We start from the raw sequence: 27,371 nt of genomic DNA on the forward strand, positions 1-27,371 counted from the left end.
GACGTATATCACAGATCAGAGCTGAAGAGCAGAGAGTTGTGTCGAATGGAGCTAACTGTGAGTTTGACAGACAGGACCCTTCTGCTGTGTGAGCGTGTCTCCGTTTTAACACATACTTTCAGGAAGTTAATGCCTGGTTCAGTGCTGTTGCTAAAAGTCTGTGAATTCGTGACTGAGTGAATGCTTCCACTTCCTGTTTCAAATTAAAAGTCCATGTTCAAAATAAAAGCCCTGTAGTGCAATGGTTTTTAAACTTTTTGTACCCAAGGCATACCAAAAGGCAGGCCATAAAACTCACCAGTATTTATACTCATCACTTTTATAGTAGCTTTTTTAACGTGTGTTACCACTCTTATCATGACATAAGACAATAAAAATATGAAAAATAAGACAGGTAGCTTTCGTGATACTGTCTACTAACAGTTTTTTTTCTCTTTTCTTTCAGTGGTGCTTTGTTGTAATTTGCTTCGTACAATAAAGCCATCCATTGTCCACTCACTGCTTTCTCCTGATAAATGTTATCATCCTTCACACTGGCTGCCAACCAGGGCTTTTGATGTGTCACACACTTATAATTCCCACGCGCAAACGGCGACAAACAGGTTCCCAATGAAATTACCTTTTTTAACCAGAGTTTGCCTTTTTATTAGGAAATGGGTGAACACAACATACTGATACAGTCAACTAAAATTTCATTCATAACTTTTTGTACAGGCCCAGTTGAATATTGCAATAATAATATGTGATTATCACAAAATTCCATGGCACACTTGGATTGGCATCACAGCACACCATACTGTATGAAAACCACTGCTCTAGTGTTTACTCCACAGGTCAGCCATATAGGCACAATAGGTTTTGACCTAGTCTTGTTTTTTTATGTTTTATAAATCATTAAGGAAACATTTAGAGTATTTCAAAAACACAAAATTACTCCATTCTAAAGTGTCTTGTACAAAACTGCATTTGAATTTTTTGCCAAATACAAAATAATCAAAAGTAGTTGTAAAAGCATTTCAAATAGAAGATAAGATAATAATCCATTATCAGTCAACCAGCAGTGGATATAATGACTAAGTGGCAAAAGGCAAATAATAGAGGAGCTACAACAGTAAAGTCAGAAAATTATTTCACTTTACTGTAATGCAGCATTTAAAACCAGGAGAAGACAACATGGTATTATGATATCCCAAATCAAAAATGTATTCCCATATTACACTATCAATATATTGTCCACCCCTAAGCCTAAGTTATTTTCTATAGTAAATCAGGACACCTTGGATTGTTTTATAACATCTAAGGCCCCAAAAACAGAGGCTTTGATTAGGATGTCAGGAGTCTGGTGGTTGGGGGTAGTTAACTGGTAACCATTGAGCTAACTTCCTAGTTGTGTGAAAACAGGTTACATTGTCAGCTTATGACATTTTTAGCCATGCATTATAAAGCTGAATGGTTCTAAGGTGTCCCCCTGATACTGAGAGGACAGTTTCTGTGGGTGCAGGACATTTTGACGTGACCACAAAAAAGCTCACGATGGAAAAGGAAAAAAAGTCAACTTGTAGTGTCATGTTCTTCACCGGACCTGTCAACCTGCTTCGACAGAACATCTCCCCCATAGCCTCATGATCCTCTCGTGGCTGAACAGTGAAGAGCAGGGGATTGGTGATCTATAATTAACTGGTGGGTCGGTGTTGATGTCATTGACACAGCGTGGAGGTAGAAGGTGGCATTGCCAAGGCACCTGTTGTTGTGGAGTGTGGCATCTGATATCATTACCTACCCAGCCGGAGCGCCAATGTCCCCGCTGGGTCGCGAACTGTCCAAGCTACCGACCACGCTCACCTTTCACACACACACACACATACACGCACAGACTTGCACACGCATCATCCTCTGTCATCATGTCCTCCTTTACATAACTGACTCTGACGGCTCTAACACCTAGAGGGCAGAGATCCACAGAGAGTTTCAATTATTGTTAATGATATTTTGATGGTAGCTGGTTAACTTATGTATCCGTCAGGATGCAGCTGTACAAATATGTGATGGTGAAATCTTCAAAATCTACAAGATGTGGATATATAGCCCAAAGGGTTTAAAGGAACAGTCCAATATTTTGGGAATACTTGCGATCAGGCCCACAGTCTAATGAGAATGGTGAGTTATGACTTGAACCATAAGGAAACTGTTTGCCTTGTTATATCAGAAGGGAGGAAAATATAAATTTAAACATCTCTAAAGCATGACACCTTTTATCCTGCTCACTAACAGCTAATCCCCATTATGTTCACTGCTACTTGGGCTCATGATAGAACAGAGGTACCGCAGCTTACAAACCAAACAACCATATCCATATGTGTAGTTAGTAACCCTGATGCATGTCCCCAAGGATATATTTTGTCTTAAAAGAACACACAAAATTTCTGTTTCATACATAGTTATATAGGGCTGTAACTAACAATTATTTTAATTAATTGATTCATCTGTTATTTTTATGACCATTTAATTAATTGTTTGGTCTGAAACATGTCAAAAAAGTGAAAATTCTCATCACAATTTCCTAGGACCCAAAGTTACATCTTCAGTTTGCGTCTTTTGTCCAACCAACAGTCCAAAATCCAAAGACTCTTCACTTACGATCATACAGGACAAAGAAAAGCAGCAAATTTTCAAATCTAAGAAGCTAAAGCCAACAAATGACATTTGTTGACATTTTTGCTAAGAAATGACGGAAACGATTAACTGATTATCAAAATAGTTGACGATTAATTTTCTTTTCTATGTACTAATCGATTAGTCAACGAATTCTTGAAGCTCTGCTGTGTATAAACATGGACGACACGTCTCCGCCTCCTTCATCTTTACAAAAATGAAGCCAATATATCCCAGCTATTGCTGCTGCCATCTTGGGCTAGTGATGTCATTTGGAGCCAGAATCTGCACAGTAGCGATCTTCGTGGTATTGAATTCCCACCGCATGACCAATCTTGAGCAACGACATTGATGGCTAGAGCACTGATTGGCTCACAGCTGTCAGTCATGATGTCAACCCCCTTTTTTATAGCATCAAATAACTAATTTTAACCAAACTTATCAGAATAATGGACTCTTCAACATACATCAGTGTGTTAGGAACTACCTCAAATGACAGAAAAAATTATTTGACGTGTACTTAGATTGTTTAGTTAAGCCCATGTCCCATATGCTAACATGGAGGGGGGTGATCGAGATGTTTTGGCGTCACTTTTGTGGAGCTGTCATGTTGCTTTTATTGTACAGTCTATGATTTATACACATATATTAAAAGATAATTCCAGTTTATTTAACTGGTGTTTTGTTTTTGTGGGGTCTTCTCCATGGGTTATGATAACATCGTTCTAATCAGGCTAATTGCTGCAATCTGAAAACCCAGTGACGTCCCAAGTGAGCCAGAGAATACAGTGTTATGACTGGTCATAAATAAGCTGACAGCGTATCCAGTTTAACATCTGACTTCTTTTTAGCGATGTTGTCACAGTGTTTGAGTTTTTTGAAGGTGTCTTTTTTTTTTTTTTTTTTTTTTGAACTGTTTCCTTTGGCTTCCAGTCCTTTTGCTTGCTGGGGTAAACACAACTTGGACCTATCTCTATGAAAATGTTTGTATTGTTTTTTCTCACTATGGTTTTGACAGGAAAATGTCAGACTGTACTTTCAATAACAACTCTCTTAGGAAGCCATTTCCTATTGGAAAGATAAGGGATTTCTACCATGGGATTATGCAGCTGATGGGATGATGTGGCCGCTGTTGATTTCAGTAAAAAAATATCGGAAGGGGGTGGGACGGCTGCACACAGAAGTATGAAAAATGAATAGAACATTTACAGTGAGACAATGTGACCGTTCCGGGTGAATGCCATTTATTAGTGTAGCAGCTTTCCCAAGCAGATCAGAATGCCTAAGCCCTGGGCACTGACAGGGATTTCACAGCCCAAACTGATTTTCAGGCTGGCAGGGTTCTCACACACACACACACACACACACACACACACACACACACATATAAAAGCCTAGCGACATCCTGACACGTTGATAGAATGTTAATTTGTTAATGTGTTGTATTTTTGATGTAAGCCTAACTTTTGTCATAATGTTCCCTCATCACAGGATCACAAGAGCTTTGAAATCATTCCATTTTTAATATTTCGATGCTCCCAAGTTTAACTCAAGTTTTCCCTCCGACACTGCTGTGATCACCGATGTGTCAGCAACTAAGAATAACTTCTTAATAACTCCACATCTTTAATGAATCATTATTGAAGATGCATGCGCCGATAAATTAACAGACATATTTACAAAAGACTTTGATGTTAGACACGTTTTTTTTAATTTCAATAACCCAAACCCCTGGGCAAGCAAATCCCATAATGTAATGTGTTGTTTTTTTATGAATCGGTAACTCCCCAGATATGCAATAAAGACACAGCAGTGCTCTACATTATTGATTCAGTTTCTAACAACCCAGAGTGTCTTTATTCACTGCAATTGGTGAAGAAGGAATCGCACACACTTATTTAAAAAATCATTGCACCAATTAGTGAAGTTGGAGCTTCTCCTTCTGCTTTAATAAGTCCTGCGAGATCTGATTTATAATAAGAACAGCGTTGTGTTCACCGTGGCGATGGCTTATTGCTAATTTGAAATCATTGACTGTGTTACCGAACATTCGGGAGGTATATCACACATCACGAGTATGTACACAGACGGGCTTGCCGGTAACTGTATGTGCACAAGGGCAGGGAAATACACAAATAGAGATACATCTTGCTGGGTCAACTTATATCATTAGTGATTGTTCTACCACAATCACTACAGGGCGGACGTTTGTTTTCTGTCAGGAATCTGTCTACATGAACACTTTGTTTATCAGATCTGTTGAAATTCTCATGTTTGCTTATGTCAGATCAGCAGTGAAATAATGTTTCTAGCTTCCTGTGTAAGACACAGCCCCGCTCTCAGTCTCTTTCGGCCATTATCTGGTGCGCTGCTAGCAGTGTGTCTTCAGGGAGCTGGCTGCCTTTTCATTAATGTCCCTCAGAGTTAAAGCCCGACGTCCTCTGGGACTGCATGTCATTGGCTGACAAGGTTTAGGGATTTGAGAGAATTTTCCTGCAATAATGGAAATATCCTAAGCCCCTGAGACAAACAGACAGGAGACTGGCAGGAAATATCTTAATCTGCATTGACCCTTTGCTGGCACAATCCCATACCCTTAGTGAGAAGAACATGTGCGTGTACGCCCAAGCGCATGCATACCTGCACACGTCCACACGCACAGTACAGTACATCTGGATTGTGTTGCAGTGACCGTAGGCCCCTGAGTGTGCGGCCTCAGTGGCAGTGCGTGGGTGAGAGCCAGGGTCCAGTGCACCATGGTGGGGGCTCTCCATCACTCTGCCTCCTGGCTTGACAGGCCCTGGCTCTGGGGCCCGTCAAGGTCTTGCTGAGTGCACTCAAACTGTGCACTGCTGAGGAAGGGATTCTGTATCCTTCTAATGGATTACTCACCCACATCACCTGTCTGAGTGGATTCTTTTGACCGACAGACACGCACCGCATGCAGACATGTGCCCGTGCATGGTTGGGGAAGCATGGGAAGCTTGCATTCAACAAAAAAATCCTCCTTTAGCAAATCAGAATCACAATCAAGCGCAATCTAAGCAGCATTATGAAGACATTCCTCACTTTGTTTTTAAGAAAAACAATGCACCACCCAAAGAATCGGCCTTTCCTCATGCTGCATTACAAGTGAAGTCATTTCCTCCTCTAACTAAAAAGGTCACGCGTATTCCTCCGTCATTTACTCTTAATTCGGACAGAGAAAGAGGCTGGTGTCACGCTGCTGGACACCTGCGGACCTCGGTCACGGCCGCAGCCCTAATCAGCCTAATACATATGTGTCACATCCAATGACCCACAGGCTCTTTTCATAATAAAGGTCACTCGGTGAGAGATACTCTGTCCCCTCAGGTCCTCCTTAATGGGCAGCCACTGCCGCTTTTATAACCAAGTACACTCAACTGACTCAGGTAGTCTAGCATGTAGTGAACTACTGCACAGACGTCTTGGTCATCAGTAACTAATTCCATACAGTTTCGTTTTTTAATTCAGTCCATTCGTCCAATTTGTCCAATCCCGTACTTATTTTGTGAGTCAGGCAATATGTTTCTATAACATAATAATGACAATTAAAAAAACCTTCCTTGCAAAGATGAAACATTTAGTGTATCGTCAACATCTCCTACTTAAATTTGCCTATAACACGGAGATAAAAGTGTATTCTGGTATTGTTTTGCAGTGTAGACTACTACTGTATGCACGTACCCACAACTCAGGACCCACAGTTCTAGAGGGATCCCTCCTCAGTTGCTCTTCCTGAGGTTTATGCCACTTTTTCCCCATTAAAGGATTTTTTTAGGGGAATTTTTCTTTATCCGCTGTTAGGGTCCAAGGACAGAGAAATGTGAACAAAATCTATGAATGTTTATAGCTCAAACAAACAGGTATTGTGATACTGGCATAATCATGTGGGTAACCTTTCAAGCTCCTTAAATGACATTTGCTTTTTTTCTGTTTTATATCATTGTAAACTGAATATCTTTGGGTTTTGGATCAATGGTAAAATAAAATGAGCAGTTTGAAGACCTCTTTGGGACGGCACTAGGAAATTGGGATATACATTTTTATTGATTGTCGCTTTTTAAGTATATTCTTTAGACATTTTTGGCTTTAATCAAGAGCAGACATTAGAGAGATGATAGAAAACAAGGGTCAAAACACAAAGTTCCCCTGCCAGAACCAAACCTAGGGACACTGTGATCACCGTATTTAGTTGTCCAACAGACACCTAATTTTCTGATTTTCTACTGACAAAATAATCAGTCAAGAAAATAGAAATGGTCATTAGTCGCCGCCTGACAAATGTAGTCGAAGATAAATAGTAATAATATCAAATATTTACACCAGTCTTTATTTCTCCTTCCAGATTACATTAAGGTTAAGAACATGTATTCCTTTTCCGCCCTGACAGACACTGTACATCATTTTCAGAAAAAGGTGAAATGCTATTTCCAGTAAGTAATGGCTATAGAGGTCAGCTATTGATCCGGTGCTGAAGGGGACCTTAGGGGCATGTTAAGAAGGGCTATTGTTGCTTGTCAGTGATCCCTTTATGGCCTTGGACTCGACAGGTGTGCTGCTATAAATCAAGGTTAAACTAGTCCTCTAATAGCAAATCAATGGCAGTCAATAGATATTATCATGTGATTATAATTCAGTCGAGTAAACCATTAGTCAAAACTTAAATAGTCTTTTTAGTGTGTCTGCAGCCGCCCGGCTCGAGAGGAGAGAGCCTTTGTGAGGGTTGTGTGTCGACACGGACTGTTTTCTAAGTTCCCCTCTAAGTCATGCTATTGTGAAATGGCAAGGTCTTCCATTAGTTTAACTGAGGAGGTTGCTGAGATTTGAGAGAACAATGTAGAAGTTATATTGAGATAACCTTTACACAAGAGTAGATATTTCACCTGCATTAAGATTACCCTGAGAGTAACCCACTTGTTATTTAGCTCTAAGCCTCCTCTATCAATGTGGCTCTAGCTATTTGAAAGCAGCATCAGTCAAACGTGTCTGCTATGCAACTAAATGGGGCGCAGGGACATATCTATCTAACTATAACCTTTGCAGTACTGATATTTATGATAAAGACCATTAGGCATTTGTGAGTTGCTTGCGCAAGGGCTTTAAGGCTAACAACGATCGTGAAGCGAGCCGCTATCCGGGGGTTTACAGGGATGTCTGTGCCATCCGTCTGCGATACAACACTGTCTGTGATGAAAATGTCATTATGCCCGGTGAATTTCTGAGAAGCTATGATACAAACATTGTCTCTATAACCTCTGTTGTAACAGCACAGACGATAATAGCATGAGTATGTATTGCTTTCTCTTTCTTTTTCCGTCTTTAACTCGTTTTCTTTCTCTTTCTGTTAAGAGACCATGTCTTTGATGCCGGCCCCTCCGCTCCACTCATCACAAGCTGGACAGCTCTGTGCTCACCTTGCTGTCTTGAAGGACAGTCTATACTTTAGAAGTACAAGAGAGAGAAAGAAAGTTGGAGGCAGGTGTGCTCAAGTTGAAGCACTTCTCTGACTAACTTGGAAAAATGCATTGCACTGACAAGAGTGTGGTGAGTACCACTGAACCGCAAACTGATCAAAGTAATATATTTCTGTATGAATCTAATTTATTCTTTGCTGGGGTGTATATCATGCTTAATTTTACACTGAATTAGTTTATTGCTTTAAACTAATGTGAAAAATAAACGTACATAGCAATAATTGATGGTAATTTCATTCAGGAGACACTCCACATGATCAAGTGCAGCTAGAATCCGGTGTCTTAGGTTGCTCGTCTCAATGCTAATGTGCAAAAATGTAAACTACAAACCAAATCAAATTCAAAAGTGTCCTATCAATTGCATCAACACAGCAGCGGGAAGCCCTGTCTTTTATTTTGCATATTCATATGATTACTCTTCCAACGGACAACTACATTCACGTCAACGCCATTGTCCTTTGATTCCACATGATAAAAGCCTATCTCATTTCATTCTTGCACCTTTCTAGTCCAAACCTAGACACTCTGATTTGGTAAAATGTAATTCTAATTTATCATTTTTCTGCCCGAGGCAAAACTCTCTCAAGCCTGGGGCTGTTTGAAAAGCAGTTGGACACAAAGACAGACCCTGGGAACTTTGCCCATGCAGTCAATCAGTCAGACACCCCAGAGTGCCCAGACCCGAACAGCTTGTTTTTTGTCCACGGATATCAAACAGATTCTCCTCTCCCGTTAGATAATAAAAACATATAAATAGGAGTGAGTTGTTTCTGTCTTTTTTTTTTTTTTTAACTTGAGATGGTTGGTGGATACGCGGTGTCGCTGTGGTCAGGGGCTGGGCAGCAGGGTGGACATCAAAAAAGCCGGCAGAGGTCTGTGACGGTGAATGCAGCTGGTGTCTGAGTCTCCGTGCTGGACAGAGCTACAGGCAGGGCCTCAGCTGCCCCACAATAAAGACACACAGGGGAAAGCAGAGCCTTCAAAGGCTAGACAAATACACACTCAGCCATACACCGACAAATACACACACTCATGAACACACAGGCAAACAAGCACAAGAACACAAACAACAATGCCCCACGAAAAATTATTTCCTCCACCAAAATATCATGCAGGTTTTACAGACGAATCACGAAACCGTGCTGAGTTTCAACCTTTTCTTCTTGTTTGGCCACTTAACTTCTCCTAAATGAGGTTTACTCGTGAGTTTTGAAAGTAATAGCTGCCTCTTTGCAAATTCATAAATATAGTGGCTTGTCTGCATCTGTACAAATATTGTTAAATACAGTGAAATAGTTAAAGAGGGGTCTTAAAATGCAGGATGCCTAGGGACCCCTGGAGATCGAGGGTCACCAGCAAAATGACAAATAACTTTAATTAAGTGGAAATTATTAATTACAGAATCTTGATGAATATATTTACATCAAATGTTCTTTATCTTAGAAAGATAAGATAAAATTTTTCCCTTTCCATGACTCGGAGCTCTCTGGGGTTTTTTTTATATGAGACAGATAGATTATGATAAACTGTATTTGTGACTGTGAGATTGTACAATGATTTTTTTTTTTCATGCGTGTGTGGAGGAGGGAAGAATCTGAAGGACAAAGAGTGAAATCCTGATGGCATGCTGTGGACAGCTTCATGTCTGCTGTGGTCTGGACTTCACAGTGGGACTCTGTGTCTCTGCTGCTGACAGTTTTTCCCTCGCGTCCACTCGGGAAAAGTATCTCAAAGGTTCTGAGTTAACGTCATGCAGCAACAACACTTTTTGAGATTTTGACTTTGGTGAATGCGTCTCAAAACAAAGCACAATTTGAATTGTAGTAATTGTTTGTCAGTTTGACGACTGGATAACTAAATGTTTCCATTTGATTCATAATGTCTCCTCATATCCCTTCACAGTCATTTGTGAAAAGATGATCTCAGAGGACAGTGGACTCTCAGTTCCACGTTTGGCCTGTAGAGGGCATGCCTAAACAGCAATCTGGTCAAGCTCAGTGGGGAGTCCAGAGACATACAATATCCCCACAGAAGAAAAGCACAGGACGACTTTCATCTGTCCATAAAGGGAGGAAATGGTTTTGTTAGATAGAAGAATACTAATATTACAATATGAAGCTGGGAGCTGATTAACTTTTTTACAACATAACCATTTAGCTGTGGATTTTTTTTTAAAGGAAACTACATGTGATTTAAACCAGAGACATAATACCTGAAATCACCCAAGGCAACTTTGCACAGTATAACTTTATTAAGGGCATTAGATTAATAAACTTTTGTCACAATACCACGTCTTCACTTGTACTCAGAGGGAATTTAAACAAACGACTCATTAGAATAACGTCCTCTTTCCTCTCTGAACGGGTTAGAGGTCCTGAATAAAACATGACTTATCTATTGCGATCACGTTAGTCGAGCCATTATTCATTTAACCATTTATTTATTACTCCATTCATCTACATAAATATTTAACTATGTCTTGGCATCTTTATGGACTGCTTGCTCTGCCGCTCAATTACAAGGAGCAGTGTCCTACCATGGCCATATGCCTTCTATCTGGCGACACTATATCTCCACAATTTATGGATGCCAACTCAGAGTAATATCATTCTGTTGGCTTTTATGTATATCTTAGCAAGTATTAATCTGGGCCTAATGACTGGCAACAATATGTTCCAGCCTGTGTCCCCAATAGGACCACTATTGTATACATATAATGTGGTGTAAAATAAATTGTGAGTGTTCTTTTTTTGTCATTGTTTAAATTAAATCGGATGCCCATATGGGGTCCTCATGAGAAGCGTGCAGAATCCTCCGGACTCTGAGTAGCTTGACATGAATAGATGCATGGTTTATTACTCGCACACCACATATTCACGCCATATACTATAAGCCCTTACAAGTTTTCACTTCCCCTCCTACAACAAAAGCCCCTGCTCGTTTGGCGAGGGGAGCATGGAAGCATGCAGAACGGAGGGGAAGCGAGGAACCGTAAACACCCGCCATGGGTCCTCCTTTAAAGTGATGAACAGCAATAAAAGCAGCACTGGTTGTCTGCTGAGAGACAAAAAGAGCATTTGACCACCTGGGTGCACATCATTTTCTCATGCCGTTTCTCAAGCATGACTATCAGGAGATGTCCCCTTTAACATTATATGTGGCTAACTCAACCCAATCCCCAAGTCACATATAGCTCCTTTCATTCAGCAGGGCTGCACAACTCGCTCTGTCATACCTGCTTCTGCAGCAAGAGAAATGTCTCTGCAGCTCTGTGACACTTTCACATGTCACTTTTCCTGCGAGGTCACCACCAACCACGGCCCGCAATTTGATCAACTGAGCTCCTCATTATTGCCTGAAAACAGAGAGAAGCCAAAATGACTTTCCGGGGTAGCAGAGGGAGTCTGTTGGGGTGGGATTAGACTGCATAACTCCCTGTGATCAGGATTGGATCACTTACTTTCCCTCGCATAAATCTCTATAACTGAGTATAAAGTTATAATTCCTGAGGGAAAAAAATATTTTTAGATCTGTTTGTTCTGCCTCAGACTCATGGCCCCAAAAAAAGGAAAAAGCAAAATCACCTCTAGATGCCTTTTAGGGCTCATGTTGCTGATGTAAATTGCGGGACTCTGCAAATCAACGGCAAATCAAACATCAGACCCACATATAACCCACCCCCATGTCCCAAAATGGGCTTTTTGTCAATTACAATCAAAGGCAGTTTCACTGTTATCTCCCCTTTTCCCTCTGCTTTTCTTTTTTCCATGAATTTCCTAAAATTACAGAATACTGTGTACACTAGATCCTCAATAGAAATCCATGTATTAGGAACAGCATTTTTAGTTTGATTTGTTTGTTTATGTGTAAGGGTTTGCTGTATATCTTTGTGTCATTATTAACAGTCAGGGCCACTGATCTCATTTGTGAGCTATGTTAAATTTACTTGCTTCTTATAATCCTTTGTTGCTTTCTAGACAGCTCAATGATCCAATGAAAAACATTTTAGCATATACCGCAAGTCCTCTCTTATTTAGTCACATATCATAATGTGCTAATTAAGGATGTCAGTTTGGGTTTTTTGCGACAGCTGCAGCACCCATTAACCAGTAACTAACTGGTTAGTTTTGTTTAAAAAGCATGCAATGACATGAAATACAAGAGATGCCAGGGCTCGACATTAACACTCGCCCTGATCAAGTAAACTCTATGCCCTGGCAAGTTTAATGTTACATACAGTTGTCTGGTCGGGCAAATGAAAAATATATGTGTCCTTAACATCTGAAAATAAACTGCGTGCTGCATGTGCAGTTAAGTTTGGGGTTGATGATGTAATAAACAACGCTAACAGTCATACTGTTTTAACGAGGGCTTCGAATGGATCCCAACTCTGTCAGATGCTTTGTAATCCAGCCTTGACTTACTGTGTCTTTCGGAGACTTTATAGAACTAACTAAGTTAACTAACTAATAACTCATACTCATAAATCTGACACCAAATGTCTTCTGTGATTATTTATTTATACTTTTTTTTCCATGTTGAAAACAGTTACTGGTATTGTAAGCCATCCCTGCTTGCTGTCCATGATGCCTTTGTTGAGTTTTTTTTTTTTTTTTTTCGGACTTATCTACGAATCAGAGGTCAGAGTTTCCAACTGTGTCTGTCTGTGGCTAACAGGAGTGTAACAGGCAAGTAGCTGAGATGCGCCAGGTTGTTGTAGTCCCCTCCTAGAAGTTCCAATATGGCGCTGTTGGTGTAACACTGATGGCAGCGGGTGCAAATTAACCTATAGACCGACGTGTGACCGGTCAAAAACATTTAATTATGGTTAAATGTTTACATTCCTAGTGCTGATTATATGATCTAAGAACCATTGCTGTATCTACAGACATACAGTGTGCGTATACTGTGTGTCTATGTGCATGCATGCGTGTAGATACTTTTCTTTTGTCAGTTACCAGGCTATGGCATTCCTTTCAATAGAGCAGATGTCTTGCTGAATCTTGGATAAAATCCAAGCAGCAGAAAAAGCATAGTAGAGGAGTCTCGTTTCTGCAGCGTGCTCAGCTACAGTCCATACGTACGTAGTATTGCAAGAGACAGTGAGTCAGACTTTTACAACCCTCGCAGTGCTACTGCCTCTATGTAAATATAACCTCCCTCTATCTCTCTTTCTAAGTTAGTTGAGCAGTGGTGTCCTGCTGGCTCAGCTTGGCCTGCAAAGTCTGCCTGGCGCATGGGTGACATGTCTGGCATGCCACTGCTGGCTCTTTTTGATAGCACAGAGAGTGTGTGACTGGCAGGCCATGTTTCTCATGTCTCCGGCCACTGAAACAGCCATCACTCCGAGTGGATGTTTTCAATCCCCCAGCTCCGTACCCCTCGCAGCTTGGAGAGAAGGTCAAGTTTGGCCCATCAGTCACTGACCAAAGGGCGGGGCCTAGCAGCTGGTGGCCATCAACGGCTGCTATGATGTTCAGTAGCCCCAGCCCTCTCACATGTCTGACCTATTTGCAGTGTTTATAGATACCTTTTGTTTAGCCTAAGTGTAATCATATGTAAAGGCTAATATATGGAAGAAAAGATATGCCTGCTTATTTAAACTCAAGCACAAACTTTGGATAACTTTTGAAACAATCTCAGTATGATAAACTTTAAGAGTACCAAGTGTAAAAAAAAAAAACCCTTTAACTTATGCTTTAATATAGATCTGTAACACATTTGACCTCACATAGAGAATGCTTCACACACACGGGTCATATGTTTGCGCACTGACACATTCAGCTGCACGTCACATGACTTCAAAGCAGGGAAACCCATGAGGTGGTCATTTGTGTGTTTACCCAAGTTTGGGTCAGTGTTTTCAGGTGCAAATACACCTTTACATGCCCTTCTTTCACCACTCATAGACCCGCACACACACATACACACCATTTACACCCGAACCCATACCTATATTGACGCACACTTTCCCTGGTGTTGTTTTAGCAGGGGGAGAGCAGCAATGGTCTGGAACAGGCCTGTTTTTTAGTGCGGGTCAAACTTTGGCCAGGCCTGAAGGCAGCAGCCATCCGATCCCTCCCGAGGTGCCTCTGGTCTGGGACCCGTTTGAACCTCCACCTGCTGAGAGAACTTCACTTTAGATACATTGTTCAGGCCTCTCTGAACACTGCGGAGGGGAGGTGGGACATTATGTTAAAGTCAACACCACAGGATCAGTTCGCTCTTTGTACTGGGCTTTGAGGGTGACCTCCATTCTTGGACCATGTAAAGTGAAGATGAAGTGCAGTAACTCATGTGGTCACACACATGGGCTGAGCAGAAGGTTTTTCTTCTTTTAAACTGATTTTTTTTTAACTTTAACTGTAATTTAGGAAACGGGGCTCTGTACAGTCAACTTAATACATGCGCAACACATTGTCATACATAAATGACAGACTAGGCTGTTTGCCAGTGACTCCCCAAATCAAATATATGACCATTGGAGAGCAGCAGCAACAGGAGCATGTACTAGCGATTACACTTTTAAAAACATGTTTAACGTTGTGAAATGGTCACAGTAACGCACCACAACTACATGGGCCGGTTTAGAAAGAAGATCGTAGTTGGCTTAGACGAAGTACATTTGTTATGTTGACATTTGGTGTCATACGTGACACAAACAGTAGTCCTGGGTGAAAGTCCTGTGTTTGTTTGACTCGTCCTCCACCTCAACCTCGTCCGTATGTGGACTTGTGGACTCATAACTATGGCCATGAGAGGTCGCCACCTAACAATGAATGAATATATGTGAAATATGGTTCATTATAAGGTTCTTGCCAGTTTTTCGAGTGAGTATGGGCTGCACATATACCGTACAGCTCCAGACTAACTTTCCTACTGGTGCTGCCAAGGAGTGTAGTGATACATTGATCTGGATCTAAATATCGGGAATAAATCAGCAGTCTGGAAATATTTTTTGATTTTGAAAGGTCATCTTAATCCATGTGCTGTTTTATATGTGTTAGTGGAGTCAGTATAAAGTAAATTTTACTGCCCTTAAGCAGTTACAGTTATTTACATTATTTATGTGTCGTTTTTATTTTTTATGGCCATTGGCTCTGATGCAACCGCCCGTCTGTCTCTGGTTGTTGGCAGTCATCACTCTGTAGTTTCACTTAATGTCCTGCCCACAGCACTATCTGATTGGTTACACATATAAATAACAGCTTATCAACACTGAAGGCTGCCGTGCCACAGACGGGCCAAGAGACTGAAGCTGCTGCTCCAATCAGTGAGCGGAGCTGTGAGTTGAATATTATAGAAGTTTGCAGAAAGCATCACAATCCTCTTTAGACTGTTTAAGACTTGACAATGTAATCATTCTGAATGGTTCCTCCTGTATTTCCTGTGGGAATGTTTTGCAGTTTGAGTGACATCAGCTGACAGGAAGTAAACATGGACCCAGTCTGTTGCCTAGCAAAGCAATTCCAGTGAGTAGTTACTGGATGTAACTTAAGTTGTATAAGTACAAGAACTCAGAGGAGAGGAAGAGGGGGTGAGACTGTGCATGTCCACAGGCAAGAGAGGTGACGAGTTTATCAGTTCTTATTATCTTTTATAAAAATGCAGCGCAGTAACGATACAGATTTCATTCATTTACTTTAATTTCATAGACCAGATGCAGATAACTGCCCATGCTCATTCAGCCCTCACTAGACCTGTCGTCACTGTAGACTTCAGTCAGCAGTGTATACTTCATACACTTAACTGATATTTATATTGATATTTCATATTTATTTCAAACATGTAAAAAAAAGACAAACATACAAACAAGCAGACAGACAGAAAGAAAGTAAGATTTACAAATAGTAAAAGCAGTTGTCAGTGTTACTTTGATTTACACATTGGAAAAGAAGAGGTAGTATAATCCTATTTAATCCCACCTCTTCTCCATAAGTCATTGAGTTAAATGAAACAGCTTCTTTATATAGATAAACCTATACCTTAGACTTCTCTAAATATACCATTGTTACTACCTTTCAAATTGTCACACAAAAATAACCCATGCATGTGTATATAGTATTAATTACCAAATATCTATCTTACAAAAACCTGACTTAGTATATAACATAAATTACCAATTATCTATGACTTACAAGTATAAACCAGTCAAAATATACAATATATATACATATATATTACCAGTTGTCTTTACCTTACAAAAAATAGATATCAATTTCATCAACTTGTCCTGCAATCTTTTTGTATATAAATAAGTGTACACATGAATTATACAAAGTATGAATATATGTAATTCTGCCAGTATATATATATATATATATAAATGTGTGTGTGTGTGTGATAAACCTGAGAAGAATTGTACAGTACTACTGGGCTTTATGTGGCGCATGCACATCATGTGCTGTGTGTTGGGCATTAAGTGCTGGCAGGGGCACCAGTGATAATGATCTTAATGCACTCACATGAATGCGACCATGTGAAATTTTAACTCTCACACTCACAAAAAATCATCGCAGTCTGGAGCCCTGACACACAACATCTGTTAACTGTATAGGGTTTTTGCAGGTTTACACCGAGGAAGCTATCACTTAGTTATTATTACTTAGGACATTAGTACTGTCCCTTAAAAAAACAAGTTAAAAAAACTTAAACTAACATTTAATACACTGGATGTATCTTGAACATGAACCACATAACCTGATCTGAAACTTTGTTGTGGAATATATGTTGCGACCTCACTACCAACAGGCTAACACTCCTGAGAGGCTGCTGCACATTTTAAAGTCAGCAAACATCTTTAAGTTTATCCATTGTTTTCCACGTATGGTATAAAATACAAAGTGCTTTCACATATGATTTCATGTCATGCTTTCGGCATGACTTGATAGTTTTCTCAGTTTTACATCAGAAAACTATAATACCTCTGGGCTACAAGGCCCACTGTGCTTATATTGTACACTCAGGATTTTGAGCTTGAAACAGATAATTATAGATCAAATAGTTCTCTCATGTCAATGGCAGTTTGAATTTTGGATAAAAGGTGACAGCCTGAGGGTGTATTAGTCCATTGCTTGCATTGCTGCAAATCAATTATCAGGCAATACTGGATTTATTGGATTTTTGCATTAATGTGATGAACTTATCAGGTATTTGATCAACTGTCTTAGCTAAAACAAACATTATCATTTGGTCATTTTATCTGTAAATAGTTTCCCCAACTTCATTTCCTCATAATTTACCTTGTCACAATACATACACACTGATACCACAGTGTTAAATTACATAAACCTTATTAAAACATGAAAATATAAACAACCCTGATTGTCCCCCTTGTGATGAGCTGAATATGTTTTCTTCATTGAAACAGTATATTAATCTTAAAGCTGATTCATCATGTGATTTACTTATCGTTTTTCATTTTGTTTGTGTTTTTTGTTCAGAAAAATCCCGCAGCAGAGCGCACTGTCCACTGTATAAATAGGTGCTACTCCTGGCTGCATGTTCAGGTTTTCTGTGTTGTTTTCTGCCCGTGCACTCTACTTGTCGGAAGAGGCAGGATGAGAAGTCATCCATCTCCAGCTAACAGCCACCAGTCTGGCCCCATGCTGGAGCCCCAGAGAGAGGAAGCGATCGCTCACAGCACAGGAGCACATTCCCCCTCAACACAGGGGGGACAAGGCCATTTAACCCATCAAGGCCCGGTCTACTTTTCTTTGCTCTCATGTGCGACTGTGCATGTGTGTATCTGCTGTAGTGTATTGTTCTGTCATTGGGCGCACACATGTGTCTATGTGTATGTTAATGCATGCACAGTCATTAGCACCATGTCCCAGCCTCTCCTGTTTGTGTTGGTGGGCTCTTCACTACAATGCGCCTGGCGGTAAGTACTTAAATAGCCATCCTGGGGTCAGACCACATATACAGTAGCACAGTACATCCCTCACATCCCCCCACCTCTACCCCCTATCTCTCCTTGATCCTCAGTATATAATTCCTAGAGCACCCACCCCCTGTCTCTCTGTCCTACTGGCATGACGATAGCATCCCTGGACACACAGAGACTTGCAGTATAACCAGCCTGAGGAATTGACACTCCAAGTGTTTCTCCACACTTTTTCTAATGGCATTGTGAGCCCCCCGCCACTGCTGGGATGGAAGGTGTTTAGCACCTCACTGTTTTTACTTTGACAGAGGAGGGACACTAGCACTCCCCTGGCTATATAGGCCTCGACCAGTTCCACTGTTATCATTTCCACTGTGGGCACGCTTCCTCCCATTGAATCACAGGTATTTATGTGGGTGGCAGCTTGGCTTGGCTAGCTGTGCTAGCTCTGTAAGCCAAGGCTTGGTTTGAGGTTTCAGGCAGGTAAAAATGCTGTGGACAAGGCACGTCTAGGTGACACCAAGGTGAAAAGCTCCATCTGTATATGGGCATATGCCTCAGACAGACAAATGTGTGATAGAGAGATAATGGTTGACCATGCACCATTACAGAAATAGAAGTGTCCGTGAAGAATGAGACAACAATGGAGGGAACAGTGGAAATGAGAGAGGTCTTGCGTGGTGAATACATATGCACTGAAGCTATCGAGTGAGAAGGAGACGAGAACTGAACGGGTAGTTAGGTCAAGAAATGAAAGAAAATGGAGTCAATAAATGTTAGGCAGAATGACTTTTAAACAATAAAATTGACGACCCTTGTCTGTAGAGGTAAAGTGTGGACGTTGTGAGCCATGACCAAAAAGCTATTGTTGACTAACGTCAACCAAGTGCGTTATCTTTGACCCCTGCGGCTAGAAATGGAAAAACAGAGTGAAGGGAGGAAGCAAATATGAATTACAGACAAACATGGTAGTGTAGCAATGGAAGGAAAAGAAATGAGTCTTTAGACATTCAGAGTCAATTCTGTAAATGATCGCACAGTAGCAAGTATCCTCAGGTAATATATTTGTATTCATAAAAAAAAGTGCAACTACACTTTCCCCCCCCTTCACAAGCAGTGCTCTCCATGACAGAATGGCATTCTGGGAGAAGACAGACTGCAAAGGTCATAATTATTTGCGGTCATGCTGCTCCTCACTTAACAGATGGAGACAACCTGAGTCAACATTTTTCAATTAAAAAAGAGAACACAAACAAACAGAGGGGAAGAGAAAACACACACTTGCGCGCACACAAAGACGTACACACAAGCTGGAAAAACGGAAATGACCTTGAGGACCTGATACCTCATTAAAAGTGATGCTCCAAGCCTGCAAACAGGCTAATTAGACAAATCCTGCTCACACTTAGCAGTAGTACACATGGTGGGGGGTGCGAGGGATCGTATTGTGTTTGTGTGTATGTCGGAGGAAAGCGTGTTTTAGCCACATCTGAGTGCAAATATCTGAAGACACTTAGGTCTGTGAAACAGGAGGGCAAACTGATACAGAGACAGACTGAATTAACACACTAACTCATATGGATGCATTGCATTTTGATTATAGATGGATGATGATCTGTCTCACCAAAAGAGCAGCAACTACATGTGGGAAGGATTAAAAAATATACTGAAATTAAGTATGTACATATCATGTCATATGCAAAAAAAAAAAAAACCCTTATGGCACAACATAGTATGAAGTTTAACTAATTTATTAAAAATGTTAACACTTTATTTGGATGGTCCACCTAGTTTATAGAGTATTTGTTTCATGATACAGATGATACATTTGTATCATGATACCTACGTTGTAGCCTGACGTGCACCTCAGAAATGAAACTATACATAGTGGTGATGCAGACACAGACCTCCTGTCTATATTTATAAGCTGAAACCATTTCCCTCAGTGGAAACAGAGCTTTTATTTACTTTTGTTTTACAGGTAAGAAACAATAAATTATGAAGACAATAATGCCTCCACAAAAATGCATTTTAAGTCTTGTGTGTGATTTATCCTGGCTTCATATGAGCAGAGGAAATCTCTGCTTTTTTTCTAGGCTAATTTATACAATGTTAAATGCCATAGGTTTGCGCTAATAATGTTAGCATGTTATATTTGTTTGGAAAACGTTGTAGTGGAACCGAACTTTGTGATGTTATCTTTGTTAAATGTTGCTGTTATCCCTGGCTTCATACAAGTAGAGAAGACTGCTAGCTGCTAGGCTAATTTATACAATGTAAAATGCCATAGGCTTGTGCTGAAGACATTAGCATGTTGTATTTGTGGGGAAAATGTGTCCAGATAGTGACAAGTGCTTTGTCTGTGAATGCTGCAAGTTATAGTGAAGCTGATTTATGTACTTGTATTTCAAATTGTCTCTATTAAGCCATGTTTAATGTGTGTACCGCACAAGTATAAATGCTCATAACAGCTTATGCGGCATGCGAAGGCTACGGCGTAGGCTCTACATAGAGCAGATGGACAAATATGAATCTTGCTTTAGTTGAGATTCAACAACTGCATTGTATTTAACAAATATTGTTACCAAACATTTCGTTGTTTGACTTTAAAAAAACAAGTGTACAAGTTTTAATTTAAATCACTTCACCAAACAGTTACCGAATAGTTTGATCAATTTGTTAATTAGTTGCTCTGATATAAAACTTTTTTGCTCCAAAGGGAGCAGCACAAAGTCTGATAAATTTCTTCAAGCGATGTCACTTTAGTCGATTGTGGTTGAAAATAAAAAATAAATCTTGGGGTTCAGAGTTAGAAAGAAGTGACCTTACCAGACCTCTGCAGCCCACTACTCATCTCTACTTGAAGCTGTAGTGGCTTAATGCTACATTAGCTGCTACTAGCATAACACACTCAAAACTCTAAACACACAGTCAGTGGTCAAGATGGAGTAGTCACCAGGTTTTGTTGATAGAATATGTTGTCTCTTTCTCATTTTCCTGCTTACTAACTGACTACCCTGTAAAAGCGGTATTAAAATTGCTGGTTGCTGCATATTATTGTGCTAGAAAAATGCATGGCCATGGTAAACAGTCTGCACTGCCACAAGGTAATGATATATTCAAAAGACAAGGAAATATTGTTCTTTTATATTTTTAGCGTAACTATTTTGGGCGGATAGGCCATACGTCTACATCTGACAAAAATAAAAAGACACATAACAAGCCTCCATTTTGTTGCTTTCCTCAAATATAAAAGGCTTCCTGGAGAATGTTAAAGGGACAGTTCCCCCCAAAATCAAAAATACATATTTTCCTCTTACCTGTAGTGCTGTTTATCAGTCTTTACTGTTTTGATGTGAGTTGGAGATATCAGCTGTAGAGATGTCTGCCTTCTCTCGAATATAATGGAACATGATGGCGCACGACTTTTGGTGCTCAAAGCACCAATTTCTAAATTTGAAAATCTCTTAAGCAATGTCTCTTTGCAGAAATCATCACCCTGTTGCACAAAATAATCCACAGATCTTGTTGTGAGCAGTTTCATGAACTGTTTTCTTTCTACCAAACTACACCCGCCAACTATATCACTGCACAGTAGGTAGTGTGCGTCTACTGCAAAAGGGCTCATGACAATGCGAGATGTAAACATTAATGGCGTCCTCCTCAGCTGAGCTGGAACGTTAGCAAACTAAGTGATGCTAGGTCAGCTAGTAGTAGATGCTGCTGCCTTCTGCGCAGTGATACAGTTGGCAGGTGTAGTTTGGTAGAAGGAAAATAATTCCTACATGAAACTGCTCACAACAAGGTCTGTGGATTATCTTAAGTAACTGGGTCATGATTTCTGAAAAGAGACGTTGCTGTTGAGTTTTTAATGTGTTTTTTTGGCACTTTGAGCACCACAAGCTGAGATGCCATCTAGTTCCATTATATTGGAGAGAAGGCAGACATCTCTATGGCAGATATCTCCAACATTCGGCAACTCACACCAAAACAATCTAGATTGATAAGTGGCACTACAAGTAAGAGGGAAAATATGTACTTTTGATTTAGGGGTGAACTGTCCCTTTAAAGGCAAATATTGTGCATACTAGTGTGCTAATAAGATAATTATGTTGTTGAAAACCAAACGAATCAATTTTTCACTTTCATGTTACAAGACTTAAACTCAAGATTAGAAGATCTAAAATAACAATTTAAGTTGATTTGACTCAAAAACCAACCAAGAAAAGGTGAATATAAAGTGTGAATGATGATTTAAGAATTTTAAAATGTAGCAATATGTAGCCATGCACAGTTATTGTTTTGTGTGCCCAGGTCTTGAGATACCCACCTCTAAAACTTTATTTAGTTATTTATTTTGTGTATTGGATGGACTGATCCTTGAACAGCAAAGAAATATTGCAAAGCAATATCAGTAATAGCAACTTTTTTTTTTGATTGACAGCAGCATCCTGGTAAACATCATATCAAGCTGACAGCCCTGGAGAACTTAGCCAGAATGTGACAGCCATCACAGACCCACATCCACACATGAAAGGGCTTTGTGTTGTGAAGCCCCTCTACTGAGACAGAAGAGGACATGTTGTTCTCAGTTAGAAACAGACATTCAGAGAGAGAGAGAGAGGGAGTGTGTGTGCGCTTATGTATGTGTGTGTGTGTGTGTGTGTGTGTGTGTGTGTGTAGCCTTACTGCGATAGGACAAGGAGTGCTGATTTAGACATAGCCAACCCAAACACAGATGCCCCAGTCCTTCCTTCCTGTGGGTAACAGAAGGAGACACAATGTGTTCAAGAGGCCGGAGCTGACAAAGGGATTAATCCGACGACAACAAATGTTGCAATCTCTGGCATAAGTCGCAGCAGAAAAATACATATCATATGGCCGCAACAGCTCTGACACAGACAAACACGCACAGAGCCAGAAACGTCCCGGAAAAAATAAAAATCATGAAAGAAGCTGCAGTTTTAAAAAGAAGTAACTCAGTAGTTTGCTGCCCTAAATGTATGAGTGTCACATATTTTATCTTCAAAAAAAAAAAAAAACCTATTCCTTTAGTTCTGGGAATGAATCTGCAGCAGTGATTTTTTTTTTATTGACATATAGTATCTCCCACTGGTAATCTGTCGATCTCGCTATTATCTCTTGCTTTCTTGCCATTGTCGGATCTCACATCTTTCTCTCTATCTCTTCCTGTGTCTGTCTCTTTCTCTCACACCCTGTCTGAACGTTGTTTTGGGGGGCTGATATGAACCTGTGAACATCTGCCCACGATACAGTGGGAGGAACAGACGAGAGAGAGACTGAGATGAGGTTGAGTTCATGTGAACCACCCATGGCGCCGGACTGTTACGGCCATCAGTAAATCTATCATCTGACTGCTATCAAAGGTTCTCTCTCTGCCTCTGTGTCCGTTTGTATGTGTGTGTGTGTGTGTGTGTGTGTGTGTGCGCGCGTCCGTGTTTTTCTGTGCGAGCCTGTCTGTATGTGTGTGTTTTCTTCTCAAATAACATAATCCCATAAGAGGGTGGGAGAGACATTTTTTGAGGATAAGGGGAGAAAAGAGAGGAAAAAATGATGGCAGTGAGGAGAGAAAAGGCGATGAAGGGAGGGAGAGGGGGGGCAGAGCAGAGCAGGAGAAAAGCATTAGTAGTTCCAGCCAGCTGCCAAATGATGCCCTTGATTGCCTCTCTTCTTGTGCAGAAACAGAAGGTGTGAGGGGTGATTAGGCCTGGGCCCGATCCCTGATGAACAGATGTTAATAACAAAGCCCATGTTCATTGTGGTTAATAGCCAAGCGCGCCAGGGCTGGCTGCTGAGGCTAGGGGAAAATCTGCCTCCATAGCTCTTCTCCTCCCCTCTCCCTTCATGGGAGAGAGATAGGCTCCCTCTACTAATGTTTTGGCTGTACACTAACGTAATGAGCATGGTATTTGCAAGAAAAGGTAATGATAATCAGTCACGGGGGCAGAAAAAACACAGCAAATGATGGTGCGTCGCATTCAGGAGATAGAGGAGCTCAGGGTTTGTGCTGTTAACTTTTAGTTGATGATAGCCTTTTGATGATATCAGAGATAAAGGGATGTTAATAAAGCTGGGCTGCATGGCTGAAATCACTGTTGCCTCATCTTTGATCCTATTAGGCTATTGTCTTCAGGCGGTAATGACAACAACTATAATGTGCAGAGGAATCGTCATAATTCAGTTTCATCAAAGCTAAAATCATTCAGTTCTAAACTATATAGAGCAATACTCAGCATCTAAAACTAAATCATCCGCCGCTAACAAGTTAAACATAACATTTTGAATATGTGTTGTCAAAATATCGACCTGAAAGGGGTCAGAGGTCAAACCAGAAAGAGTTAACAGTGCGGACAAATACATCATCAGCCTTGTTTATGAAAGACAAAGCCACAACAGCTCCCACAACGCCACATCCTTCCTCCTCAAGATAACACAGTTTACTTATAAAACATTCAAATGCGATGAATTATTGAAGTGAAGCAGATGTTGCAAATTGAATACTTTCGCTCCGTTTCCATTGGTGAGGAAAAACTTGCTATTCTTCCAGAAGTATGTATGCGCCGGCACCAATTCTCTTTTCTCTCTGTGTACACAGCATGGAGGGAAGACTCATCTCGCACTCAAATATCTCCGTGGGGAATGGAAAGATGGCAGAGATGCATGCCGAGGCCACTCCTTTTATCCGGGCCTCGGAAAGAGAAACATTGGCACCGTTGTCAGGAAAAATGTGACATTTCCTGCACTGTGATACCTCACATCTTCAAATTGATGCCTTGTCTGGAATAGACAGAAGGAGGTGTAATGAATGTGCTTCGGTGACACAAAGACATGCCACCAGGACATTGTGGGATCTCAGCTCTGGAGCGTCCTGACTGGTTTGCTTTTTAAAGCGCAGAGGGCCAGCTGTTTATGTTATTCAAATTTAGAGAGGTTGGAGAAAATGTGCGTCCATCTACTGTTGCGGGGGATAATAATTTGGGCGAAAGCATCCATTTCTGAAACCGCTCTTTATGCTATTTTTGTCAATCAGACTACATTGAAAAGTATTTTCCATGACACTGCTTGAATTCCTCTTTATATACAGCTGAAACTTGGACAAAAGATTCAAATGATTGTCATTTTCTTCAGTATTCACGCTGTCATCTCCACATATCGTCTGAATCATCTGAATCATTCCTCCTTTATGTGAAATCTTCCACTGGTAGGGGACCGCGTTACTGTATGTGTGGCGTACAGACAGACTCATGGGAGGTCATGGGAGTTCTGAGCTGACAATCAAGAGACCAGCTGTCACTCATAGCCCCATCACAAGCCGCGCCACGTCGAGTCTTGTGACGACCACATGACTACAATGGCACATTTCTCTTCTGTCTTTTGGCAGGTACGTATCAGCATGATGGATTGGCATTACAGGAAATCTTTCATCAAGACCCAAATATCCTTTGTAATCACCCTCATTGTGTGACATGAAAGCGCATGCACGTTTTCATATCGGGAAGTCATAAACTGTATATGTACAGATCAGACGAGCTCAGCTACTCCCTCACTGACACTTCCTATCCTATACATCTCAGTTTATTTTATCACTTTATTTTTTATCAGTTTAAGTGGATGTCATTTAACACTAATAACTGAATATAAATACATTTATTTTATTATATTTATTCATATCTTGCACTGCACTGTTGCCACACTGTGCTTTTTTAATTTACTTGTTTAATTTTAGCTTATATTTGTATATCTTCTATTAAGGATGTCATGGTTAACCGCTAATTGGCTTACCACTGAGAACATTTTTGGCCAGGGGTCATGGCTGCATGTCGGTCTATAGGTTAATTTTGCTGTACTAAAGTTTACTGCACTTTGCACCACCCAGATCTGGGGGGAGCTAATGTCAGCTAGCGGCACCGCTCCTTCGGCATTGGTGTGGAAACACTGTACCCACCCTCAATTTTGAGCTGCAAAGCATGGTTAACTTCCGTTAGCACCGTTTGCAGCATCAGCACGGCTAGTGGTGCTAACATACCTTACAATGCTAGAGGGGTATTGTGACCCAGAATGAAATTGCTAATTCAATGGGGCTACTTCGTGGGAGACCAGAAAGTGGCCGCAATGTCCCGTCACTGAGACAGCATTACCAGTGGTAATCACAGAATGAGCGGCGCCACTAGCTAGCTTCCACCCGACCCAGGTGGTGTTCAGTGCAGAGTGGCCAAAGAACTAGTGGAGACCGAAGGGTTGACGGTGGGAACTATGTTTCTGCTATGCTTCAGCTAGAGGGACATCTATCAGCAAAGCCAACATCTATCTTCTTCTTTTTCCTAATTTCTTTTTGTCTCGTGTAAAGCATTTGCCTCGTTGAAAGGTACAATACACATAAATTTGCTTTGCCACAGTTCATACTGCTACCACTTGGTGCTGCAGAGGCTGGACATTTCAAAAATGTATCCATTACTTTTAGCGAACTATTTTAAATCCATTACTTTTAGCTTTTGCAACATTATTCAGTACTTAAATTGAGGCATTTCAGTTTATGTATTATGTTTTTCTGTCTTTTAACTGTTCATCCATCACTGGTAGCTAACTCTTGAGACTTCTCTGTGTACTTGCCAGCTAGGTCTTTACATACTCTTAATCACTTTATATCATCCCAAGCAGTAACCTTCAGGACTGAAAAATGAAGCCAATGCGAAGTGCCAAAATTGCAGTTCTTTGAATGGCCACTTGAGACTGGATCCAAAAGTGACTCCCATGTTAAAATGCCCAACTTTACAGGATAAATAAACATGTTTACAGCCTGGTACAAAACATGGTTTTGCTCTCTGTAGTTAATTTTAACATTTATGACAAATTTACAAATTGGTTTTTTTTTTGGTTTTTTTTTATATAACCAATTTAAATTTTATTAAGGCGTAAATTTATGAATTGTTAAGGGCATGGTAAGATTCAGTGACCAGCTGTCTGTGAAGAATCATCACAGTCTTAAACGCTTTTACACAGAGATTCTGTAAAAGAGCCCCAACGAGAACCCTTCATCAGGCCAGCTTTGCCTTTTTTTATTTCTTTTTATACAGAACCAAACAACAAAAAGCATAATGCTACCCCAGTATATGTTTTAAGAGAACATGCTGACATTCTGGAAACAAAAGAGACATGACAGGCGTGATGTGTAACAACAGCGTCAGCCTTTAGTGTGACATATAACACATGCTTCGGGTACCTTTTAAAACAATAACAATGGCATAACATGGCAATAAAAGTCATTTGCCATCCCTGTTATATGGCAGCTGATCTCGTCCTCTGCTTGGAGTCTG

General features: G+C 40.5%; 2 long non-coding RNA genes across 2 annotated transcripts in view; one reads left to right on the forward strand and one right to left on the reverse strand.

The window, feature by feature from the left end:
* The first annotated feature begins 1,345 nt into the window (after window positions 1-1,345).
* LOC125881677 (uncharacterized) lies at window positions 1,346-25,513 on the forward strand. The gene is made up of 3 exons (XR_007448252.1): window positions 1,346-2,157; window positions 8,026-8,220; window positions 24,653-25,513. It is a non-coding gene; the product is annotated as an uncharacterized LOC125881677 (long non-coding RNA).
* Window positions 11,471-27,371, reverse strand: part of LOC125881676 (uncharacterized) — a 58,254-nt gene continuing 42,353 nt past the window's right edge. Inside the window, exons 3-4 of the long non-coding RNA XR_007448251.1 lie at window positions 14,103-14,273; window positions 11,471-11,505 (exon numbers count right to left, since the gene is read on the reverse strand). This is a non-coding gene — a long non-coding RNA (uncharacterized LOC125881676). The remainder of the gene's footprint in view (window positions 11,506-14,102; window positions 14,274-27,371) is intronic.

Source organism: Epinephelus fuscoguttatus, linkage group LG21, assembly GCF_011397635.1.
Source record: "Epinephelus fuscoguttatus linkage group LG21, E.fuscoguttatus.final_Chr_v1".
Lineage (NCBI taxonomy): Eukaryota > Metazoa > Chordata > Actinopteri > Perciformes > Serranidae > Epinephelus > Epinephelus fuscoguttatus.